Here is a 23131-nt window from a genome sequence, read left to right on the forward strand (position 1 = left end):
CTATTTTTAAGCAGTCTTGATACCCAATATGGGACTCAAAGTCACTATCCAGAGATTAAGAGACACATGCTCTACTGACTGAGCCAGCCAGGCCCCGCAAAAGTCGTTCTATGTTTCAGTTATATCTTTTGTTTTCCTTTCAATGGTGTCCATGTTGCCTTGGGGGTGATTTCAAAAGCAGTACTACCCCATGTTAAAATACGTTCCTATACTCCTGTCACAGAACCTGGTCTGGATCACCCGGTGAAGAATCAAGTGGCACTTGAAGAAATTGGAAGGCAGGAGGTTTATTTCACACTGGCGGGCTCAGAGGAGATCACTCTCCAGAGATCTGAGCCCCGAGCACAAGGATGGGGAACAATTTATAGTCTGTTACTTCTGCATTAGTAGTAATTTGGTGCGCGGCAAGCAGGGTAGGAAAAAGAACCCAGAAGGGGAGTCTTCGGGCAGTGACTGAAATTCTCCTACCAGTCCTGTCGGTCATCTTCTAACATAATTTTTCCCTATCACTCCCGCTTCAAATTGCTAGTTCTCTCTGGCACCAAGCTTGATGAAAGGGTCCTCCATAACCTCTTGTATCCTCAAGTTGGAAAAGCAGAAATCCGTCTTGGAATCTCTTTATCGCCAACACAGCCAACTGCCATCAAGATTTAACACAGTACAATCTACCTTCTAAACATCTCAAAAGTCATTTAGTCTTTTCCCACATACCAATCTGTTCACTGGCTCCTTCCCACCTGCTCCTTTTGTAAAATTCAGCTGACACTTCCCCCTTGTTCCTCTTTGTCCCCTGCAGTTTACTCTTCAGAAGTTGACCAGAAAATATTTTCATGCACTCCTCTTGCTCCTTAAGCGTTACCGCATTTTCAAACATCCCCAATTTCTCTTAGATATGAGGCATAATATTCACAGCATAGCCTCCAAAGCCAGCAATAAATAAAACCTGCCCCCCCTCCTCCCGCCACCTTCACCCAAGGCCATTTGCGTGACAAATCAGGCTTTACAATTGCATTCTCAAGTACATCTTGGGAAAGTTTAATATCTCAATTTTAAAGTTACACATTGAAACATAATTCCAGTATGTTCACAGTATTTCAAGACTTTTATGGAATCTATCCTTCTGTGACCAGTAATAATACAACTATAGAAGTACATCGATATTAATTACAGATGATTTCATGTACCATGCTCTTTACCATTTCATATTAGGTTAGTGTCAGTGTGTCTCATTTACCCCTGTCTATGCAATGAAATTGGCTCATTGTTCTTAACATTCTTTGAGGTCTCAGTGCATCTATACTGAACAGGTAGGTGGAAGACAATTCATATTTCCCTGATGGGATGAGGGAATTCTAGAGTTCTTCCACAGCAGACATGGTACAGCCTGAATATGCTTGGGTCATGATTCATGAGAACAAAACGGCTAATAGTTGAAAAATATGTAGTGATTAGTCCAGTGACATTCACCAGCTACCAACTAGAATTATCAAGGAGATCCAAGTAAACTTGAATGATGGACAAAACGGCATAAAACGATACAATGGTGGTCACCAAAATAAGGGTGCTTTCGGTGGCTCTGGTCTCATGGTCTCACAGATGGGTCTGGGGGAGACAGTGTTCCTATGGATGCATTGGACCATCTGTTTGTACCTGTGAGGGAGAAAAACCATGGAGCTGGTGGCCAAGGTCATGAATCCCAAACACAAAATGTCAAAGAAAGATGTCATTGCTGCATATAATGAGCCTGTGATCTTGTCGCTACACTGTGAAGCAGAACAATGTCCCAAACCACTTTTTTTGGTAGTAGTTTTGTTATTCCATTTACCAGCCATATAAATAGGAAAAAACAAGTTTATGAACATGCAGAACACCCCACACAGGATACTGGAGGGGCCAATGTATTTCAGAGTTTTTACTTTAAGCTCTATCCACCTAGAGTTCCCAGGGTTGATTGGGATAGCTTGGAAGACCCTCAGGGGGCAGGTGGAACAAATCGACATACCTCTGGTCACTCTGTGAACATACAAAAGAACATAGCATCCATAATAATTAGTGAAATGTTTTAGTCCTAAAGCTATCATGGTCTCTGGGATTCCTCTGAAAAGAATGACCAAGGAGTTGGCTACAGACAGGTTCCTAAGAATCAAATTCATGGATCTCGGCTTGCATCCCTTGAAGCAAAAGGACGTCTAATGATAGAAGAGTCAGAAATTGCCCAGAATTCCAGTGACTCCCAGGATAGGAAGATCATTGCTATATTCACATCCACCGAGGCCATTCTGTCATTGTCTAGAATTCAGTATTCAAAATCACAGGCAGTGAGTTCTGCATGAAAACATGAGTTTCGGCCTACATTTTCCTGGAAAACAAAATCTGCACTTACATTTCATTTCCCCTGAGAATGAACATCTAAACTATATTGTCTTTTGTTAAGAGATTTCCCAAGGTACATATGTGTCTCTTTATAGCACTTACAATGTGTGAGTCTGTTATTAACGCTTTCCCTATTGTAACTTATATAATATTCACAACTCTAGGAGTTAGGAATTAACATTACCCTCATTCTATAGACGAGGAGAATTTAACCGCAGGAAGTTAAGTGACTCATGTAAATAGCAGTAGAATCAGGATTTGAACCTTGGTGGCCTAGTTGCCATGACACAAATGCTTTCTACTGCTCTATACTCTGCCAGGAACCTCGTCATGGGTACATGCACACACACACACACACACACAGACACCTCATATTTTAAATTTATTTTACTTTCTAAACCTGGTTTGGTCATTTCCCAGTTTTAAGTATTCTTTATAACTAATATAACTAAGGAATGAAGATTGAAAGCTTTAATAAATTTTACATGCATTGAATAATTTTATATGAGCCAGTCTGATTTATTTAATGTAGAGAACTGTTAGGATGACAGCAGAAGTCATTTCATTTTTTGCCTGGACCAAAAGGACAATGGCATCCATAACAGAAATTATTGTGCGGAACTGCACTGTGTGCTAACGTATGGGACATGAAACATCACATAGTGATAAAGCTTATTAGGGCAGAAAATAAATTAATCATACTTAAAGATCACATCACTGTATATTTGTTATTTTAGAATACACAAATTGAAACTCGAATTGATATTTGATTTAGAAAATCTATTCAAATACAATACAAACCTGCAAAATGGATCTGTAGACTTGGAGTCTTGGGCATTTAATGAGTTGAAAAGTAAGAGAGGTGAGTAGTGAGCTGGGAATACTGTTGAAATAATTTTAAACCAGAAGAAATGTAGCTTAAAATTGTCTTTTTTTCTTGATGTGATTATATTTTTAATTAATTTATTATTTTAAAATTAAAATATAAATTAAAGTCCTTCATTTCCCCCCCTTGAATCACTCTATAGTTAATAACCTTATCTTAAAGGACCTTTCCTAATTTCAGGAAAGAAGATTGTCTCACAGATCAATATTGCACAGAGGTTTTCAGTAGAGACACAGTTACTGTCTCCATTAAGCACATCACACTCAAATTACAGAAGAATAAATTTCAGCAATTCCCATTAGACACGCTGTTTCTGCTGTGAATCAGGTTTTTCAGTTAGTTCCATCATACACCTTATCACATGCACATGCCTTTACAGTGCTCACAATGTTGCTTCTAAAAATGTCTCTCTGACTCTTCCTCACGGTATTGAATGGCTGCTTAATTCTGGAAGTATATATATTTTTTCTAAATAGACTGTCCATGCCCAGTGCGGAGTTAGAACTCACATCCTTGAGATCAAGACCTGAGTTGAGGTCGAGAGTGGATGCTTAAACGACTGAGCCACCCCGATGCTCCCTGAAATTACCATCTTGACATACCTTAAATTCAGACTCTGATGGCACTTGGATCAAACACCAAGAACCCCGTTAATGGGGGTTTTATTAAATTTCGTTAGCAGCACTCATGCACTGATTGAGCAGTCTCTCTCACAAGCTCAGCCTGTGCCGGAAGATTCTTTTCCCAGACATGCTCACCTATTATGCTCAGCAGATTCCTGCTGCATCTCCCAACCGTAGAGACTGTGATCTCACACTAAACTAGAAGATACTCACAGACTCCTTCCTGCTGCCAGGACTGGAAGCTGGGTGTAAAGTAGCAGGCAAAGCACGTGTGGGAGGGAGGAAGCCAAACCCTGAGATAGAGGTTAGTGATTCTGTGACCTCACCTCCCCAAAGAATTGCCATCAACATGTCAGCTGTAGTGACAATGATAGTTCAACACTTGGGGAACTGAGAACGGTTCTGAAAAACTCTTTAATTACCAGGATCTATTAGAAGTTTGTAGTGAGCAGGTCCAAAGGGACCGTTGGAGTGTTTTAGAGAGATTCTTCCATTATTCCTGGAAGCAGACAGGGTGTCACATGGCAGGAGGAAATGCCAAGGGATGAGCCCTGAAAGACCAGCCGAGAAGCACATGAGCCTCATTGGATTCTGTGCTTCCCTGAGGATTTCTCTGACCCCAGTCTAATCCTTTGTTACTCCCCAGACCCGAGGACCACCACCATTTAACTTATGGGCAGAGAGAAAGAATCCTCCAAATGACCCAAGAAGGATTTTCTGTTTTTAAAATTTTCAATAAATGCAAATAAAGAGCTTGGTGAACAAATGAGATTAAAAATCATTTGTCCACCTCTGCAATTCAAAAATAACTAGAAAGCCTATATAAAGTGGACATTTTCTCAGAAAATACATTTTACCAAAATTGACTTAAGTAAGATAGGGAGTCCAAACAGACCAATATTCATAGAGAAGAGGAAGTCGTCTTTTTTTCATTTATCAGTCCCTCACACACACACACACACACACACACACACACACACACACAAAAAGAAACGAAAAAAACACCAGGATCAGATAAGCCACCAGATTCTTCCATTTCTTTAAATAGAAGACGTGCTAATGCTGCTTACTGAATTCAAGAGCATTAGAGTGGAAGTAAAATTTCCAAATTATCTTTATACTTCAAATGACATTCTGAGACTAAAACATCCTAAAGTTTGTACTAAAAAGAATACTATAGAAAGATGTCATCTCTCCCAACAGATGGTACCATGGACAATAAACAGCCAAAACCCTGAAGAAGAATAAAGAATTATAATGAGCCAAGAAATTTGTGTCTCCCATTCATGAATGAGTCACTGTTAGGAAATTAATATACTTCATATTTTTGAAGAGAAATCAGAAATCTTACTCATAGTTACAAAAACATTATTTGGAAGAATACAACATCTAAGGATGTTAAGTCAAAACACTTGAAATTAGGAATTTCTTTCGGATCTTTCCCAACTTGGCAAAACAAAATCTTCTTCTTGTTCATAGGGAAGTGCTAGAGATACTCCACTAAGGCCAGAAAACGACACTAAAAAAAGTACATGATCACCTGTTGTATTCATTTCTCGTTGTGTTGGAGGTTAGCCAGGGCAATGTAAAATGGCATAGAAATTAGAAACAAAGACATAGAAGTATGTTTTTCAGATGATAAAAGTTTGTCTGGAAACACAAAGGAACTGTTAGAAAATCTACAACAAAAAATAATTCCATAAGCTAACAAGACAGGATACTGACGTTCAAAAACAATAACGTCTTTTTGCATAGGGTTTTTTTTTTTAATTTTTAAATGTTTATTTATTTTTGAGAGAGACAGAGTGTAAGAGGGGGAGCGGCAGAGAGAGAGGGAGACAGAGAATCCAAAGCGGACTATAGGCTCCGAGCTGTCAGCACAGAGCCCGACATAGGCCTCGAACTCACCAACCACGAGAGCACGACCTGAGCCAAAGTTGGACGCCCACCCGACTGAGCCACCCAGGTGCCCCAATAGGGTAGTATTTTTAAGATTTCATTTTTAGAAATCTCTACACCTAACATGGGGCTCAGGTCATGATCTTGAGGTCAAGAGTGGTAGGCTCCACCAACTGAGTCACCCAGGTGCCCCTGTACATAGGATATGTTTGTACAGTAGCCTAGGTACAACAAATAATCATTTATGACTTACAGTAGGAGGGTCATGCAGTTACAAAATTGTAACATAAAATGAAATAGGGGCACATGTGGTGCTCAGTCGGTTAAGCATCCAACTCTTGATTTCAGCTCAGGTTGTGATCCCAGGGTCAAGGGATTTAGCCTTGTGCCTTGTTCTGTGCTGAGCCTGGAGCCTGATGGGATTCTCTCTCTCCCTCCCTCTGCCCTTCTCCCTCACTCTTTCTCTAAAACAAACAAACAAATAACTTTAAAATCATAAAATGATATAATCTAACCAGGAATGAATCTAACAAAAATTTGTAAAGCCTATAGGGGAAAAAAAAACATTCCTGAAATATATGAAGGTAGAAATGAATGTAAATTACATCACGTTCCTGGGTAGAAAAACTCAATATTATAAAAAGGTCAATTCTCCTTTAGCTAATTTATTAATTTAATTTGATCCTGATAAGAGATACCATCAGTTTTTCAAACTAGCAATGTTGCCGCAAAAATCTCAGAGAATAGTAAGAATAGCCACAAAAAGCTCTAAAAAAAAAAAAAAAGAAAAGAAAAGAAAACCCAAAATGACTACAGTTATCCTTCTGAGATGTTTATTTTTGAACAAACTATTAGATCAGTGAAGGTAAAAAGTCAGTATGCCAAAGTGCGTAAGAAAAGTTAATAACCAGCAAAAACTAAAGTGGGGATAACATCATAAACACTTGGTATTTGGGGAATGGGAATTCCTTTCAATAAATGGTCTTATTCTTCACATCCTACAGCGAGACAAAGGTCAAACAAAGAGAAGGCTATATGGTAAATAATAATTAAAATGGTTAAATTCCTTCCTAAGACCTGCTTCTCAAGCACCTGACTGTAGCCAACCTCTGGCTCATCATCTTTAAAGAAGTCATTCAGCGATAGCTTTGTGTGTGAAATGTCCTCATTGAGTTTTTATGCTAACTTGTTTTTTTAATGCTTTTATTCATTTTGGAGAGAGACGGATGTGAATGGGGGAAGGGCGGAGAAAGAGGAGGAGACACAAATTTGAAAGCAGGGTTCAGGCTCTGAGCTGTCAGCACAGTGCCTGACATGGGGCTGGAACTCACGAACTTCGAGATCGTGACCGGGAGAGAAGTCAGATGCTCAACCCATGGAGCCACCCTGGTGCCCCATATGCAAACTTGTTTTGTATGTTCACAGTGGCCAGTGATGTATCCATTGGCATCACCTGCTTCTTGAGTGTCTTCAGGACATCAAGATTGGCCCCAGGAACTCCAAGATGATAGAACTTAAAATAAAAGCTCTGCATGCATCTCTAACAACAAGCTGCTTGATCCTAAGTGTGATGGTAAATACCACTTTGTCTCTTCCTGTGACTGACTAGGAACAGTGAAAACATCACAAAGAACTTTGACTGGAGGGGCGCCTGGGTGGCTCAGTCAGTTAAGCCTCCGACTTCAGCCCAGGTCATGATCTCAGTTCATGAGTTCGAGCCCCGCGTCAGGCGCTGTGCTGACAGCTTCAGATTCTGTCACTCCCTCTCTCTCTCTCTCTGCACCTCCCCAGCTCATGCTCGCACCCTGTGTCTGTCAAAAATAAATAAACTTAAAAAAAAGTAATTAAAAAACGTTTTTTAAGAAGTTTGGGGATTCTGAATAACAGTATCTCACAATCACCACTTGCCCTACTTTTAGCCTTCCCTCCTGTCGATATTGGGATTCATGATCTGAACCAGGAACTGCATAATTTTCAAGCTCTTAAGATATAAGCAGTGGGTCCAGCACATTCAGAGGAACAACATATCCAGATTTTTTCCGGAGGTGAGGTCTACCCAAGACATCCTTGTCTTGGTAAACACCTTTGTATCGTTTTAGGCTCTCTCTTCCACCTTTTCATGTCATTTGGCTCTTTCTAAAAACCTCAGTTGGTGGGTGCTGAATCCCTGTGCTCTAATCACTCCATTTTTTTTTTAATAATCAGCCCTTTTGTTCTCTGGAGCCCTGACATTGTGTCCAGGGTCGTCTCTGCATGCTGCAGAAGGAATACTCAACCCTCTAAAATGACAAGATACCTATAAATTATTGTAAACTGTTGAACAATGTGTAGTCATGTGTTCATTCACTCCTTGCAGAGATTTAAGCACTGGAGGGGGCAGTCACATAATAGGATGCGAAAAGCAAATCCAGCCATCACCTCCTTCAGAATTTCCACAGGAAACAGAAGAGGAGCTACTAACTTGCATATTTCCTGTTAAAAATTATTGAGTGGAGATGATGCTACTGAAAATGTGAAAAACTAGTTTTACAATTTGCTTGTATTATTCACATAAAGAACAGACATCCTTATCACATGTCTCTGGAAATATTTCAAAACCAGTATTTCATCAGTACTAGGAAAAGTTAAATATCTCTGAAAGAGTACACCTTTAGGAAGCTTCATTATCTGCACTGGGCACCAAGCATTCAGAAACAGAAAACGAAAAGATCAGTTGAAATATCTAATATTCGGGGTGCCTGGGTGACTCAGCTGGCTAAGCCTCAGACTCTTGGTTGTGGCTCAGGATCTCAGGTTTTGTGATATGCAGCCCAGAGGTGGTGGCGGCGACAGAGGGCTCTGCTCAGAGCCTCCTTGGGATTGTAGATCTAGCTCTCTGCTTCTCCCCGCTTGCACTCCCTCCTGTGCTTTCTCTCAAGATACATTTTTAAGAATCTAATTTTCAAGGAAAAAATAGCCTTCCAAATAACTGAGAAGAAAGATTATTAAAAATGCAATTGCAATGATATTTAGCAATAAGGGCTTAAGCAAATACATGTGCCATCTGGTAGGTCTCAAAGGCGTTTGGATTTATACTTCCTCTCGAGAGGTGTGGATTCGAATATCAAATTTAAAAACAGAGATTAAATTAATGAACTCCCATAGAGGCAGAAATGTTTGTTCCTTTAAAGGAACATGCCAGGCTTCATCCCCCACCGCCCAGGGCCCAGAGGGGAAGGTCAGGGAACACAGTCCAGCTAATTAGAAGTGACAATTCAGGGAAAAACTTTGATGGGAGCTAATACCAAACTGCACATTCCCCAGAGAAGAGTTTTTGCATTTAGCGTCCATCACCGACACTGACCACCCCGGCGTTTGCTTCATTAAAGAAGGAGCTGTCACGTCCGGGTCTCAATCGTCCCATGAGGACCCGCGACCCCAGGTTCCCGCACTGCTCCGCCTGCTGCTGGACGCGCGTCTCCACTGCTCGCTACAGAAGTTTCCCCGAGCACCGGGCTCAGCTTGTCAAATACCGCTGCTCCCAACACAAGCGGCCTACCGTTCCCTGAGGTTGTACCCAGCCTGGCTCCAAAGTACACCAGCGGGTCTGGAAGGGATCCAAAAGCAGAACCAGAAAACGCCAGACAGGAAGGACAAACAGACTGGCCGACGTTACGAGATTGGCAAACGGGGTAGCACCCTGCGCGCCCAGGCCCCGCCCCCAACCAACACGTCCTTTACCTGCCTTGGCACCGCCTCGCCACGAACGCGCCTGCGCGATTTTCTGCAGCCCCGGAAGCTGATCCCGCAGAGCAACGTGCGCTCTCGGGTGAGTGAGTCTCCATTTTTCTGGTTCACACCAGCGGTCGCGCTCTTTAGTGCCCGCCTCCACCCCAGGTTTCGGGGTGGGCTGGTAAGGTAAAGTTCTTGAACCGTCTCCTCCCTCTCCCCTCTTGCGGCGTGGCTGTAAGAAGTTCCGAGTTCTTTCGCTCGGGGCGGGTCCCGGGGGTCTACCGTCGTTTCCGGCGTAAATCGCTCCGAGGCGGATTCGGGCCCAGCCTTTCTGCCCGTGGTCCTGCAGATCCCGATATCCCTGCCGGTTACGTTCCTGCTCAGAACCTTTCTGTGATTCCCGAGTCTCCCCCCGACCCCATCCCCCAACTGTGTCGGGCCCAGTCGTCACTAGTGAGGTGGATGCAGGCCGTTCGCCCCGCCACAGGGAGGGCAAAGAGGGGACACACACGGCGGGGAAAGACGCAGAAATCTGCGGAGTTAGAGGGTCATCAGAAGGTGTGGGGAGAAAGAACGGCGGGGATTGAAACAGGCTGCAGTAGAGTGGGGTCACACGGTTGGAGGAGGAATAGCGAGGGAGGGAAACGGAAATGGACCAAAGGACAGAAGAAAAACAAGAACACAGAGAGACTTATACAGAGAACAAAACACGTAGTGGTCTGGGCCAAAGCACAGGACCCAAACTCTGGTGAGTACTGAATTGATTGGGTATGGGATGTTACGTCGTGACGTACTGATTTGTGGCCCTATGATCTCATTAATCTAAAACTTGGTGAATTGTTCCAGTTATGCAGGAGAGATTGCGAGTTGTGACACCTGGTGTTTGAGGCATCTGCACTTTCTAAGTATTGCATCGGAAGATAATTCCATTTGCAACCCCTACTCATCTAGAGGGCAGAGGCCTAGCTCAGTCAGTCAATGAGGGAAGACTTTCTGTAACCACATGGTGCTTTTTACAGTGGCCATTATTAACAGTACTGTTTCTCTCCCCCTTTTTTATGGCTCATGGCATTCTTTTCTAAATTTGATGTATCCTCTTTATCTTTAATATCATAATCCATTGGATAGCTTTTTAATTTCCAGATTATTTTACCTCTTAATTTTATCGTTCAGATTATGAGTTTTACATGCTTTCTACTCTATCATATATTCGAAGTATTCTTGGATGTCTGGCAAATAACTTTATAGTATTTCATTACACATCCGTTAAGGATGTTGATAATCTTTTAACACTACCTTAAACCTACTTTAGTGTGCTAATTTAATATTCAACAGCTCTCTTCTTCCCTTAAGTCAGTTTTTAAATTACCGAACAGTGAGCTGATATCTCCAAATAAGTAGATGATACCCCCAAGGCCCCTTTATCTTTTCTGTAAAGAAGTTGATGGGTGGGCTGGATTGATGTGGAACTTTGTTCCAACACTGCCCATCCTTTCATGATTGCTCAGAGCTCAACCCCACAGGTGACCGTTTTTCATGTTTTCCAGGACTAGTAACTATTTGTAATGTCATACAGTTTTTCTGGGAAAGAGGAATTAAATGCTTGACTTTGATTAAACCCATAAAAGAGAAGCTTCTCTTGTTTATGAGTATGAAAGGTAATCTGGAATTAGGACAAGCCCTTTCTACTTCAACCTGTCCAGGCCACCATTTCAGAATTTACTTACATCCAGTTCTGCTCACTCAACTCAGACTTCTTTCTTTTTTCACAAACAAGTTGGATTTATTTTAGGAATAAAAGAATGGTTTAACATTTCAAAGGCAATAATGTAATCCATTACATTAACAGAAAAGAAGACTATATGATCATCAGAATAGAGGCAGAAAAACATCTTTGATAAAATTCAACACTTATTCATGTGTGAAAAAATCTTGGAAAACTAGGAATTGAAGGAAAGTTTCTTAATTAGATAAAGGGTTTTAAAACATTCCCAACACAAGGCATGTTAATAGTGAAATATTGGAACCTTTCCCTCTAAGATGACAAATGGGAACTGGTTGTCTGTGTTACCATTTCTAATCACACTTGAACTGGGTGTTTTAGAAGATAAACTAAGAAAGAAAAACAGATCAGGGTGCCTGGGTGGCTCTGTCAGTTAAGTGTCAGACTCTTCAGTTTGGGCTCAGGTTGTGATCCCACAGTTTTCTGAGTTGGAGCCCCACATCAGGCTCTGTGACAACAGTGCTGGACCTGCTTGGGATTCTCTCTCTCTCCCTCTCTCTCTGCCCCTCCCCCCCTCGTGCCATCTCCATCTCTCTCAAAATAAATAAATAAACTTAAAAACAATGAAGAAAGAGAACCGGATCTTACAAAGATTGAAAAGGAAGAAATAAGTGTTTCATTACTTACAGATGACATGGCTGTGTGTGTGGAAATTCTAAAAGTATTTGCAGAAAAAACTTACGAGAATTAATAAATAAGTTTAGCAAGTTTAACAGATAGAAGGTCACCAATAGGATATATTTAGGAAAGGAGGTATATGAGCAATTGCTTTACACAATTAGGGAGGTTGTGAAGTTCCTCAATTTGCCATCTGCAGGCTGGAGATCCGGGAGAGCCAGTAGTGTAACTCAGTCTGAAGGCCTGCGAATGAGGATCCAGGCCAGCAGGAGAAGATTGATACCCCAGCTCAAGCAGTTAGGTAAGAAGGGCTCAATTCTTCTTTGCCTTTTTTTTTTTAATTTCATTTTTTTAAATTTACATCCAAATTAGTTAGCATATAGTGGCAACAATGATTTCAGGAGTACATTCCTTAGTGCCCCTTACCCTTTTAGCCCATCCCCCCTCCCACAATGCCTCCAGTAACCTCAGTTTGTTCTCCATACTTATGAGTCTCTTATGTTTTGTCCCCCTCCCTGTTTTTATATTATTTTTGTTTGCCTTCCCTTATGTTCATCTGTTCTGTCTCTTAGAGTCCTCATGAGTGAAGTCATATGATTTTTGTCTTTCTCTGACTAATTTCACTTAGCATAATACCCTCCACTTCCATCCACATAGTTGCAAATGGCAAGATTTCATTCTTTTTGATTGCCGAGTGATACTCCATTGTATATATATATATGTATACCACATCTTCTTTATCTATTCATCCATCAATGGACATTTGGGCTCTTTCCATACTTTGACTATTGTTGATAGTGCTGCTGTAAACATGGGGGTGCATGTGTCCCTTTGAAACAGCACACCTGTATCCCGTGCATAAATGCCTAGTAATGCAATTGTTGGGTCATAGGGTAGTTCTATTTTTAATTTTTTGAAGAACCTCCATACTGTTTTCCAGAATGGCTGCACCAGCTTGCATTGCCACCAACAATGCAAAAGAGATCCTCTTTGTCCGCATCCTCACCAATATCTGTTGTTGCCTGAGTTGTTAATGTTAGCCATTCTGACAGGTGTAAGGTGGTATCTCATGGTGGGTTTGATTTGTATTTCCCTGATGATGAGCATTTTTTCATGTGTCGGTTGGCCATCTGGATGTCTTCCTTGGAGAAGTGTCTATTCATGTCTTTTGCCCATTTCTTCACTGGATTATTTGTTTTTTGAGTGTGGAGTTTAATAAGTTCTTTATAGACTTTGGATACTAACCCTTTATCTGATATGTCGTTTGCAAATATCTTCTCCCATTCTGTCAGTTGCCTTTTAGTTTTGCTGATTGTTACCTTCGCTGTGCAGAAGCTTTTAATTTTGATGAGGTCCCAACAGTTCATTTATGTTTTTGTTTCTCTTGCCTCCAGAGACGGGTTGAGTAAGAAGTTGCTGTGGCCAAGATCAAAGTGGTTTTTGCCTGCTTTCTTCCCAAGGATTTTGATGGCTTCCTGTCTTACATTGAGGTCTTTCGTCCATTTTGAGTTTCTTTTTGTGTGTGGTGTAAGAAAGTGGTCCAGGTTCATTCTTCTGCATGTCGTTGTCCAGTTTTCCCAGCACCATTTGCTGAAGAGACTGTCTTTATTCCATTGGATATTCTTTCCTGCTTTTGTCAAAGATTAGTTCGTCATACATTTGTGGGTCCATTTCTGGGTTCTCTGTTCTGTTCCATTGATCTGAGTGTCTGTTCTTGTGCCAGTATCATACTGTCTTGATGATTACAGCTTTGTAGTATAGCTTAAAGTCTGGGATTGTGATGCCTCCTACTTTGGTTTTCTTTTTCAAGATTGCTTTGGCTATTCGGGGTCTTTTCTGGTTCCATTCAAATTTTGGGATTATTTGTTCTACCTCTGCGAAGAATGCTGGTGTTATTTTGGTAGGGATTGTATTGAATATGTAGATTCCTTTGGTTAGTATCAACATTTTAACAATATTTGTTTTTCCTGTCCAGGAGCATGGAATCTTTTTCCATTTTTTTGTGTCTTCTTCAATTCTTTCATCAGCTTTCTGTAGTTTTCAGTGTATACATTTTTCATCTCTTTGGTTGGATTTATTCCTAGGTATTTTATGGGTTTTGGTGCAATTGTAAATGGGATTGATTCCTTGATTTCTTTCTGTTGCTTCATTGTTGGTGAATAGGAATGCAACCGATTTCTGTGCATTGATTTTATATCCTGCAACTTTGCTGAATTCATGAATCAGTTCTAGCAGTTTTTTAGTGGAATCTTTAGGGTTTTCCATATAGAGTGTCATGTCATCTGCAAAGAGTGAAAGTTTGACCTCCTCCTGGCTGATTTGGATGCCTTTTATTTCTTTGTGTTGTCTGATTGCAGAGGCTAAGACTTCCAGTACTATGTTGAATAACAGTGGCGAGAGTGGACATCCCTGTCTTGTTCCTGACCTTTGGGGGAAAGCTCTCAGTTTTTCCCCATTGAGGATGATATTAGCGTTGGGTCATTCATATATGGCTTTTATGATCTTGAGGTATGATCCTTCTATCCCTACTTTCTTGAGGGTTTTTATCAAGAAAGGATGCTGTATTTTGTTGAATGCTTTCTCTGCACCTGTTGAGAGAATCATATGGTTCTTGTCCTTTCTTTTATTGATGTGATGAATCACGTTAATTGTTTTGCAGATATTGAACCAGCCCTGCCTCCCAGGTATAAATCCCACTTGGTCGTGGTGAATAATTTTTTTAATGTATTGTTGGATCCGGTTGGCTACTATCTTGTTGAGAATTTCTGCATCCATGTTCATCAGGGAAATTGGTCCGTAGTTCTCCTTTTTAGTGGGGTCTCCGTCTGGTTTTGGAATCAAGGTAATGGTGGCTTTGTAGAATGAGTTCGAAAGTTTTCCTTCCATTTCTATTTTTGGAACAGTTTCAAGAGAATAGGTGTTAACTCTTCCTTAAATGTTTGGTAGAATTCCCCTGGAAAGCCATCTGGCCCTGGACTCTTGTTTTTTGGGAGATTTTTGATGACTAATTCAATTTGCTTACTGGTTATGGGTCTGTTCAAATTTTCTATTTCTTCCTGTTTCAGGTTTGGTAGTGTATATGTTTCTAGGAATGTGTCCATTTCTTCCACATTGCCCATTTTATGGCATATGGCATATGGCTTCTGATTTCATTGATCTGTTCTACTGGTTTTTTTGGTTTTGATAGCATTAATTTCTGCTCCAGTCTTTATTATTTCCTGTCTTATGCTGGTTTTGGGTTTTATTTGCTGATCTTTTTCTAGCTCTTTAAGGCATAAGGTTAGGTTGTGTATCTGAGATCTTTCTTCCTTCTTCAGGAAGGCCTGGATTGCTATATACTTTCCTCTTATGACCTCCTTTGCTGCGTCCCAGAGGGTTTGGGTTGTGGTGTTATCATTTTCATTGGCTTCCATATACTTTGTAATTTCCTCTTTAACTTCTTGGTTAGCCCTTTCATTCTTTAGTAGGATGTTCTTCAGTCTTCAGGTATTTGTTACGTTTCCAAATTTTTTCTTGTGGTTGATTTTGAGTTTCATAGCGTTGTGGTCTGAAAATATGCACAGTATGATCTCAATCTTTTTGTACTTGCTGAAGGCTGATTTGTGTCCCATTATGTGGTCTATTCTGGAGAACGTTCCATGTGCACTGGAGAAGAATGTATATTCTGCTGCTTTAGGATGAAATGTTCTGAATATATCTGTTCAGTCCATCTGGTCCAGTGTGTCATTCAAAGCCATTGTTTCCTTGTTGACTTTTAGATCAGATAATCTGTCCAGTGCTGTGACTCGGGGGCCTTTTTGATTTGTTCAGGCTCTCCACAGATTGGATGATACCAATTCACCCTGTGGGTGTGTTTGTTTTTGGCAGCTTTCTGGGAGAGGGTGTGCAGTTATAATTGGAGTTCACAATGTGACCAGTTCCAAAAATATTGAAAACCACTAAGAGGCAGGAGCATAGCCTCAGAGACAGGGACATGCCTCTGTCAGCTCCACCCTCTCTGTTTATCCTGGCTAAATCTTAAACATTTGATTATGTCAACCTTTGACATTAAACCCTCTTACAGGCTTCCCATCACTATCAGGACAAAGATCTAAACTTCTCAGTATTGCTACCAGGGAACTCTGGAGCTGGGGTGGCCCTTAAGGGCTGGTCCATATTGATGGAATGTACTGGCTTCTGTGTACTGCATCAACCATTCCTTGGATGCTGGCTGCCTAGGGAGGAGCCAAGATCTTGAAAGAGGCTATTCCGTTTGGCCAAGTGCCAGGCAGACAAGATAATGCAGTTGCAGTGGAGTGTAAATTTGAGCAGTAGGGGAGGCCTTCGTGAAGAAGTGGGTAAAAAATGCACTTGTTGGCCACCACATAGGACATTATTGTCCCTGCATCCTCCTGTTGCAGTGGGCAGGAAAGGACTTTTTCCAACAGTAAGTTTCTCTCCTTATGTATATTGTGGCAGAGGAAGGGGTTATGTTGATTCTAAACGTTAAACAACATACCTTTTGTCACACAGTATAACCTTACCTGAGAAAGAAGACTAGAAGAAGAGGGAAAAAAGAAGGAATGGCTCTTTTCCAGGTAAAATTCTTTTTTTCGTTGATTGTTCCTTTTCCTAATGTGTCACACTTTGGACTTGTTAATCTTCTCTGTCTCCAAGATGTCCTGCCTAAATTGTTTACTCACACCCAGAGCCTTCTCCCAGTCTCCTCTCCTCTCCGTGCAGATTCCATCTCACTGTGACCCAGTGACGTGGAACTTAGGAAGATGCTCCTTTTAGGTGGTCATCCTGTGAAGGATTTTCTTCACAGTCAAGAACTAGAGATGGGAAGTAGGCTCTGTGGTGTCTGTGAGGTTGGGCAGTAAGAATTCTTCAGAGGTCCCTTCTGAGTGCCCTTTCAGGTCATATAAACCAGGATTAAAGAGATTACTTATGTAAGTAATGTATTAATGTACACAAGTACATGATAAACCCTGGAAAATACGTTTGACGGAAGTTTGTTTCGTCTGTTTTTACAAACACCTTTTGATGGTAAAGATGGGTCATTGTGCTTCTGACTGCGCAATATTAATACTTTGGAATAGAATGGGAAGTTCAAAGTAGAAATAAGAAATATAGAGGGTGTTTTATTAACATAATTAGTTTTCAACTGTAGAATCAACCTGCTGCTCTAACAGTGTCACAGCGTATGAGTCTGGAGTTCTGTCTTGTCCAACGAGAGACAGACGCAGAATGGAACATGAGAGAGGCTAATGTCCAGGAGGAGACAAGATCCCCGAACAGGGGATCTCTGTATTTATTGAGCTCACAAGATATTACACACATGGTAAATGTGATGGAAACAAGATCTTACAGACGTGAATGTGTAGAAAACAATCAGTAATCATTGTGTGTGTAAGAAGCAAAGGGTTTGGGTCAGGAGGTGGAGTTTGTCATCAAAGTACATTAGTATATTGACGTCAGATGGAATGTAATTTCCTGCAGGTGATGTAGTAAGTTACTCCTGATCCCATTACAGTATTTCCCTAGCTAACCTCAGGAAGTGTTCTTTAAATTATTTATAGCACATCCATCACATAAAGACCATGGTGTTCTTTTAGGAACTCTTACACGCTGCACATCTTTTAGATAAAACTGTTTATAATTTAGCCAGACATAGGAGCAGAACTTTGTATCATCGGAGAGGCTGGTGCTCAATTGTCATTTTGCAAATTATTGTTAAATCTTATTATTATTTTTGTACTAACCCACTCTAGTATATATTTTTCTGGTTCAGTTCCACGCAGTGATGCAATTTAGAAACTAAGAAGTAAAATGTCGCCTTCCGTGTCATATCTTTCAGCATCACTGATTGTCTTCATCAGGAACCTGTTTTTTTAGTGCAAATCTTCTAAAAAATCATTTAAATATTGTAATGTGATATTAGAATATATTCTTCAATAAATGTTTAATCATATTTTATTCTGCAAATTGAAATATTTACATACCATATAAATGGAAGTTGTTTTCATCTTAGTAAACATGGAGATAACTGCTATTTTAGATCCTCATTGGCGCATTCTCTAAATGAAGATACTTGGGTCCTTTAAGGAATGTTTTAAAGAATGCCATGATGGCTCCTTCTGAGTAGGCTGACCTCACTACAGACATCTAAGGATATCTTAAGATTGTACATCTGTTAAGGAAGATTAGCAGGTTAATGATGGTCTTTCTGAGGAGGCAGAGACATTCCACTTATTAAATAAAGATTTTAAATCAACTGTCTTGAACATCCTCAGCTAAAGGAAAACATGGAAGAGAACTGAGAAGTAGGAGAACAATGTTTCAACAGATAGAAAATGTCATTAAAGACAAAGAAATAACAGTACAGGGATGGAATAGAAATTCTGGAGTTAAGGGGCGCCTGGGTGGCTCGTCGGTTGAGCGTCCAGCTTCGGCTCAGGTCATGATCTCACAGTCTGGTCCATGGGTTCGAGCCCAGCATCGGGCTCTGTGCTGACCAGTCAGAGCCTGGAGCCTGTTTCGGATTCTGTGTCTCCCTCTCTCTCTGACCCTCCCCCGTTCATGCTCTGTCTCTGTCTCAAAAATAAATAAATGTTAAAAAAAAAAAAAAAATTCTGGAGTTAAGAAAGTATGAACACCCAAATTGAAAACCACTAGAGGGTTCATCAGCAGATGGTCAAAAAGAATAAGAATCCGTAAACCTAAACATAGATTAATTGAAATTATCAAATGTGAGGAGAAGAAAGGGGAAAAAAGCTGAATAAAAGGGAAGAAAGGAAGAAGAATGGCCAGAGACCAAGAAACCTTTGGGACATTATAACGAATACTGATACAAACGTAATAGGGGTTCTAGAAGGAAAGGCAGAAAGAATATTTGAAGAAAGAAGAGCTGAAAACCTCCCATGTTTATCAAATACAACCTACACATCCAAAAAAAACGCAGTGAACTTGAACTAGGTCAAATGCGTGGAGATCTCTGGCAGTCACATAATCATTCAACTTTTATAAGACAAAAAGAGAATGTGGAACGTAGCAAGATGGAAACTTCTCAGGTACCGGGATTCTGAATAAGTTTAACAGCGTGTTTCTCATTAGAAACTGTGGAGGCCAGGAAGCATTCTCATGACATAAAGTTTGAAAGATTAAAACAAAATCTACCAGAAATTCATTATCAGGCAAACTGTACTTCAAAATTGATAGTGAAATTAAGAGACTCCTAAGTGAACAAAGGCTGAGGGAGTTCACACTTACAGACTTAACTTACATCAAATGCCAAATGGGTTCTTCAGGCTGAAATGGGTGGAAATTAGTGGTACCTCGAAGCCATAGGAACAAATAAAGAACACTAGTAAAGATAACTACATAAGTGAATATAAAAGCCAGTATTAATTTATTTTTGTTTTCTAACTCAGTTTTTCCTGTGTGTCTTAAAAGACAAATGTGTAGGGGCGCCTGGGTGGCTCTGTCGGTTAAGCATCCGACTTCGGCTCAGGTCATAATCTCGCAGTTTGTGTGTTCGACCCCTGTGTTGGGCTTTGTGCTGACAGCTCAGAGCCTGGAGCCTGCTTCGGATTCTGCGTCTCCCTCTCCGCCCCTCCCCTGCTCATGCTCTGTCTCTCTCTGTCTCAAAAATAAATAAAAACATTAAAAAATTTTAGAAAAAAGACAAATGTGTAAAACAATAATAAAAATCTGCTCTTGAGTGTATGAAACATCTGTTCATATCTTTTATGAAGAAGTAGTTTTTGACAAGAAGATAAAGGTTGTATAACAGGCTTGTTAGTATGCTATTAAAGCTAAGTTAGTATCAACTGAAATTCAAATATTAGTAACCTAATATGTAAAAACTGCAATCCCCAGGATAACCGCTCAGAAAATTACTGGGAAATATACAGAAAAATCAGTACAAAGGCAGTCAAAATAGTATGCACACACAAATACAGACATCCAATGAAGGGAGGAATTACGAAAGAAAATAGTAGACATACAAGCAGCAGATGTTAGAAGTAATTCTTAACCAGTAGTAACTTGAAATGTGCATAAATTCAACTCTTCAATAAAACACAAAGGAATTGTATAAAATGATTCCACTCTGTGTTTACAATGGCTCACATTTTTTTTTAAGTTTTTATTTATTTATTTTGAGAGAGAGAGTGAGTGAGGGAGGGGCAGAGAGAGAGAGAGAGAGAGAGAGAGAGAATCTCAACCAGGCTCCACACTATCACCGCAGAGCCTGATGCAGGGTTCAAACTCATAAACTGACATCATGACCTTAGCTGAAATCCAGAGTCAGACACTGCATCCAACAAAAACTCAAACATTAGGAGTGGAAAGGAACTTGCTCAGTGTGAAAAAGGTCATTATGAAAATTCCGTGGCTAACAACACACTCAGTGGTGAACAACTGGAAACTTCCCCCTCTTACCAACAACAAAACAGGTGTGCCCCATTTTGCCACCACAAATCAACACTCTACTGGAGGTTCTAACCAGAGAAAATACAGAGGAAAAATAAATAAAATGTGTCAAAATTGGGAAAGAAATCAAACTAGCTTTATTCATAGCATACATGATCTTATATTTAGAAATAAAGAATCCTCAAACTTAGAGACAATGTATTGATGGAAGTTACAAAATACAATGCCAACACTCAAAATTCAGTTGCATTTCCATGCAGTTACAACCAATGGAAAGTAAGTAAATAGTTTCATTTACAAGAGCAAGAAAACTCTCTTTTCTTGGAGATAGATTTAACCATGAGAATGGAAGATTTATACACAGTGAAAACCAAAAAGTTACTGAGGAAGATTAAAGAAAACCTAAATAAATGTCAAGATATCCTGTGTTTGTGGATTGGAAGACCGTAAAGTGGGAGTCCTCTCCAGAGCGATACAAAGAATAATGCAGTCCTCAGCAAAATCACAACAGCGTGTTTTACACAAATGGGAATCCTGATTCTAAAACTCATATTGAATTGGTAAGGATGCCAAATAACCAAAATAAATGTGAGAAAGAACAAAATTGGAGTGCCTACAATTCCCAACATAAATCTCACTACAGTCACTTGGAGTAATCAAAACTGTAATTTCATCAGAGGCTAGAAATGTAGATCAAAGTGATAGAACTGAGCATCCACAAATAAACCCATACATCTGCAATCCATTCCTTTTTCACAAGTGTGCCAAAAACAGACAGTAGGAAAACAATAGTCTCTTAAATGGTACTGGCACAACTAGATATCTGTGTGAGAATGAAATTGAAACTACCTTGTACCATATAAGGAAATCAATTCAGAATTAATCAAAGACTAAATGTAAGAGCTAAAACTATAAAAGTCGTAAGTGAAAAGATAAGGTTGAGTCTTTATGACCTTAGGGTTGGCACTGGATTTTTATCCATGACCCCAAAAGCAAAAGAGGAAAAGACAAAATAAATTGGTCATCATCAGAATTAATCATGTCTGTGCACTGAAGGACATTATCACATAAGTGAAACAATCTACCAAATTGGAGGAAATAATCTGCCAATCACATATCTATGAAGGGTCTAGTAGCATAAAGGAAGAACTTGTACAACTCAACAACCAAAATACAAAGAACACAATTTAAAAAATAGTCAAAAGATTTTAATAGACATTTCTCCATAGAAGGTACACAAATGAAACCAGCACATGAAGAGATGTTCCATGAAAGTAGTCAATTAGTAAGATGCAAAATTAAAACCACAATGAGGTATCCTTTCACATCCACTAGGATGACTATTGTAAAACAACAACAACTACAAAAATAAAGATGTAGAGAAATTCGAATCATGACACGTTGCTGTGAAAACATAGCTGCTGTGAAAGAGCTTGTGGAAGATTCTGAAAAAAATTAAACCATATGACCTCGTAATTCCACAGCTAGGTACAAACGAAAAGAATTGAAAACAGGTATCCAAACACTTAACTTGTACTAGAAAGTTCATAGCAACTTATTAACATCAGCAAAGGTAATAACAACAAAATACCCATCAGTAGTTGAGTGAAAATGGTCTAGTCCTGCAATGGGATACTCTGCAGACAGAAGAAAGGAAATGGACCACTGATGCTATTATATCATGGATGAACCCCAAACGATTCTATGTAAAAGAAGGCAGATGCCAAAGGTCACATTTTTGATACCTTTCCTTTACATGAAAAGATCCAAAATTGGCAAATCCATAGAGACAAAGCACTAGTGGTTGCCAGGGACTGGGGACTAGGAAGTACCTGCTTAATGGGTAAAGGATTTCCTTTGGGGATGAGATGTGATGTTTGTGCAACATTGTGAATGCACTAAATGTCACTGAATGGTACTTTAAAATGGCTAATTTTATGTTATCTGCTCTTCAAATTATCTTACATGGGTAAAAGAACACTCACTCCAGCCAAGTATAATTTTGCTTCTCTCATTTGTGTCAAAATAAGAACAGTTTCCGTGTTCACTTGGTGAAGTGTGTTTTCATTTCAGGGACGGCTGACATTCGGGGATGTGGCCATAGAATTCTCTCAGGAGGAGTGGGAGTGCCTGGACCCCGCTCAGAGGGCCTTGTACCGGGACGTGATGCTGGAGAACTACAGGAACCTGGTCTCCCTGGGTGAAGATAACTTCCCTCCAGAAGTCGGTAATTACTTTTTGTGTTTGCATTTCCTTTTGAGAGTCCCTGACTTGATCATAGGAGTTTCACATCCCTATTCTTGAAAGGACTGATTGCAGCCGTTTTGATTGAGGGTGGAAAGGCTTCGTAATGTGGCAAATGGACTCTAACTTCCCTTTGCTTCAGAAGTTCTGCATTCCTGCTTGTTTAGGTGGTTGCAGAACTTAGCAGTCAGAGAACCTAAAGGGAGGGAACTGGTGATGGGTGTTCTATGTAAGTGAAGAATCACTGAATTCTACTCCTGAAACCAGTACTACACTCTGCTAACTAACTAGAATCTAAGTAAAAATCTCGGAGTCTGGGGAATAGGACCTAAAACCCTTAAATTCTTAGCAAAGTCCAATTTCTCTGACCTCTTTAAAGACAAGGCTTAGAGAGAATAACGTTATTTAAAATTGGGGGGGAAAGGAAACGTTATGGTGAATTTATTTAAATCTCTGATTCTGTGGTCTTACCCTTGTGCTTTTTATTCAGTGGTTCTTAGAAAAGAACCAGATCTCTGCATACTTAAAATACTCCTTAAGCATTCAAGTAGTCAGTTGATTAATTTTCACCCACATATA

The 23131-nt window shown here is 40.1% G+C and overlaps 1 protein-coding gene, 1 long non-coding RNA gene and 1 pseudogene across 2 annotated transcripts in view; 2 read left to right on the forward strand and 1 right to left on the reverse strand.

Moving 5' to 3' along the window:
* Positions 1-23131, forward strand: part of LOC125915633 (zinc finger protein 677-like) — a 94822-nt gene that overhangs the window by 65488 nt on the left and 6203 nt on the right. The window lies entirely within an intron of this gene.
* LOC125915677 (vomeronasal type-1 receptor 2-like) lies at positions 1399-4046 on the reverse strand (annotated as a pseudogene).
* On the forward strand, positions 9520-22799 carry LOC125915653 (uncharacterized). The gene is made up of 3 exons (XR_007455719.1): positions 9520-12194; positions 16406-16470; positions 22382-22799. It is a non-coding gene; the product is annotated as an uncharacterized LOC125915653 (long non-coding RNA).

This window comes from Panthera uncia (genome assembly GCF_023721935.1).
Source record: "Panthera uncia isolate 11264 chromosome E2 unlocalized genomic scaffold, Puncia_PCG_1.0 HiC_scaffold_19, whole genome shotgun sequence".
NCBI classification, from domain to species: domain Eukaryota; kingdom Metazoa; phylum Chordata; class Mammalia; order Carnivora; family Felidae; genus Panthera; species Panthera uncia.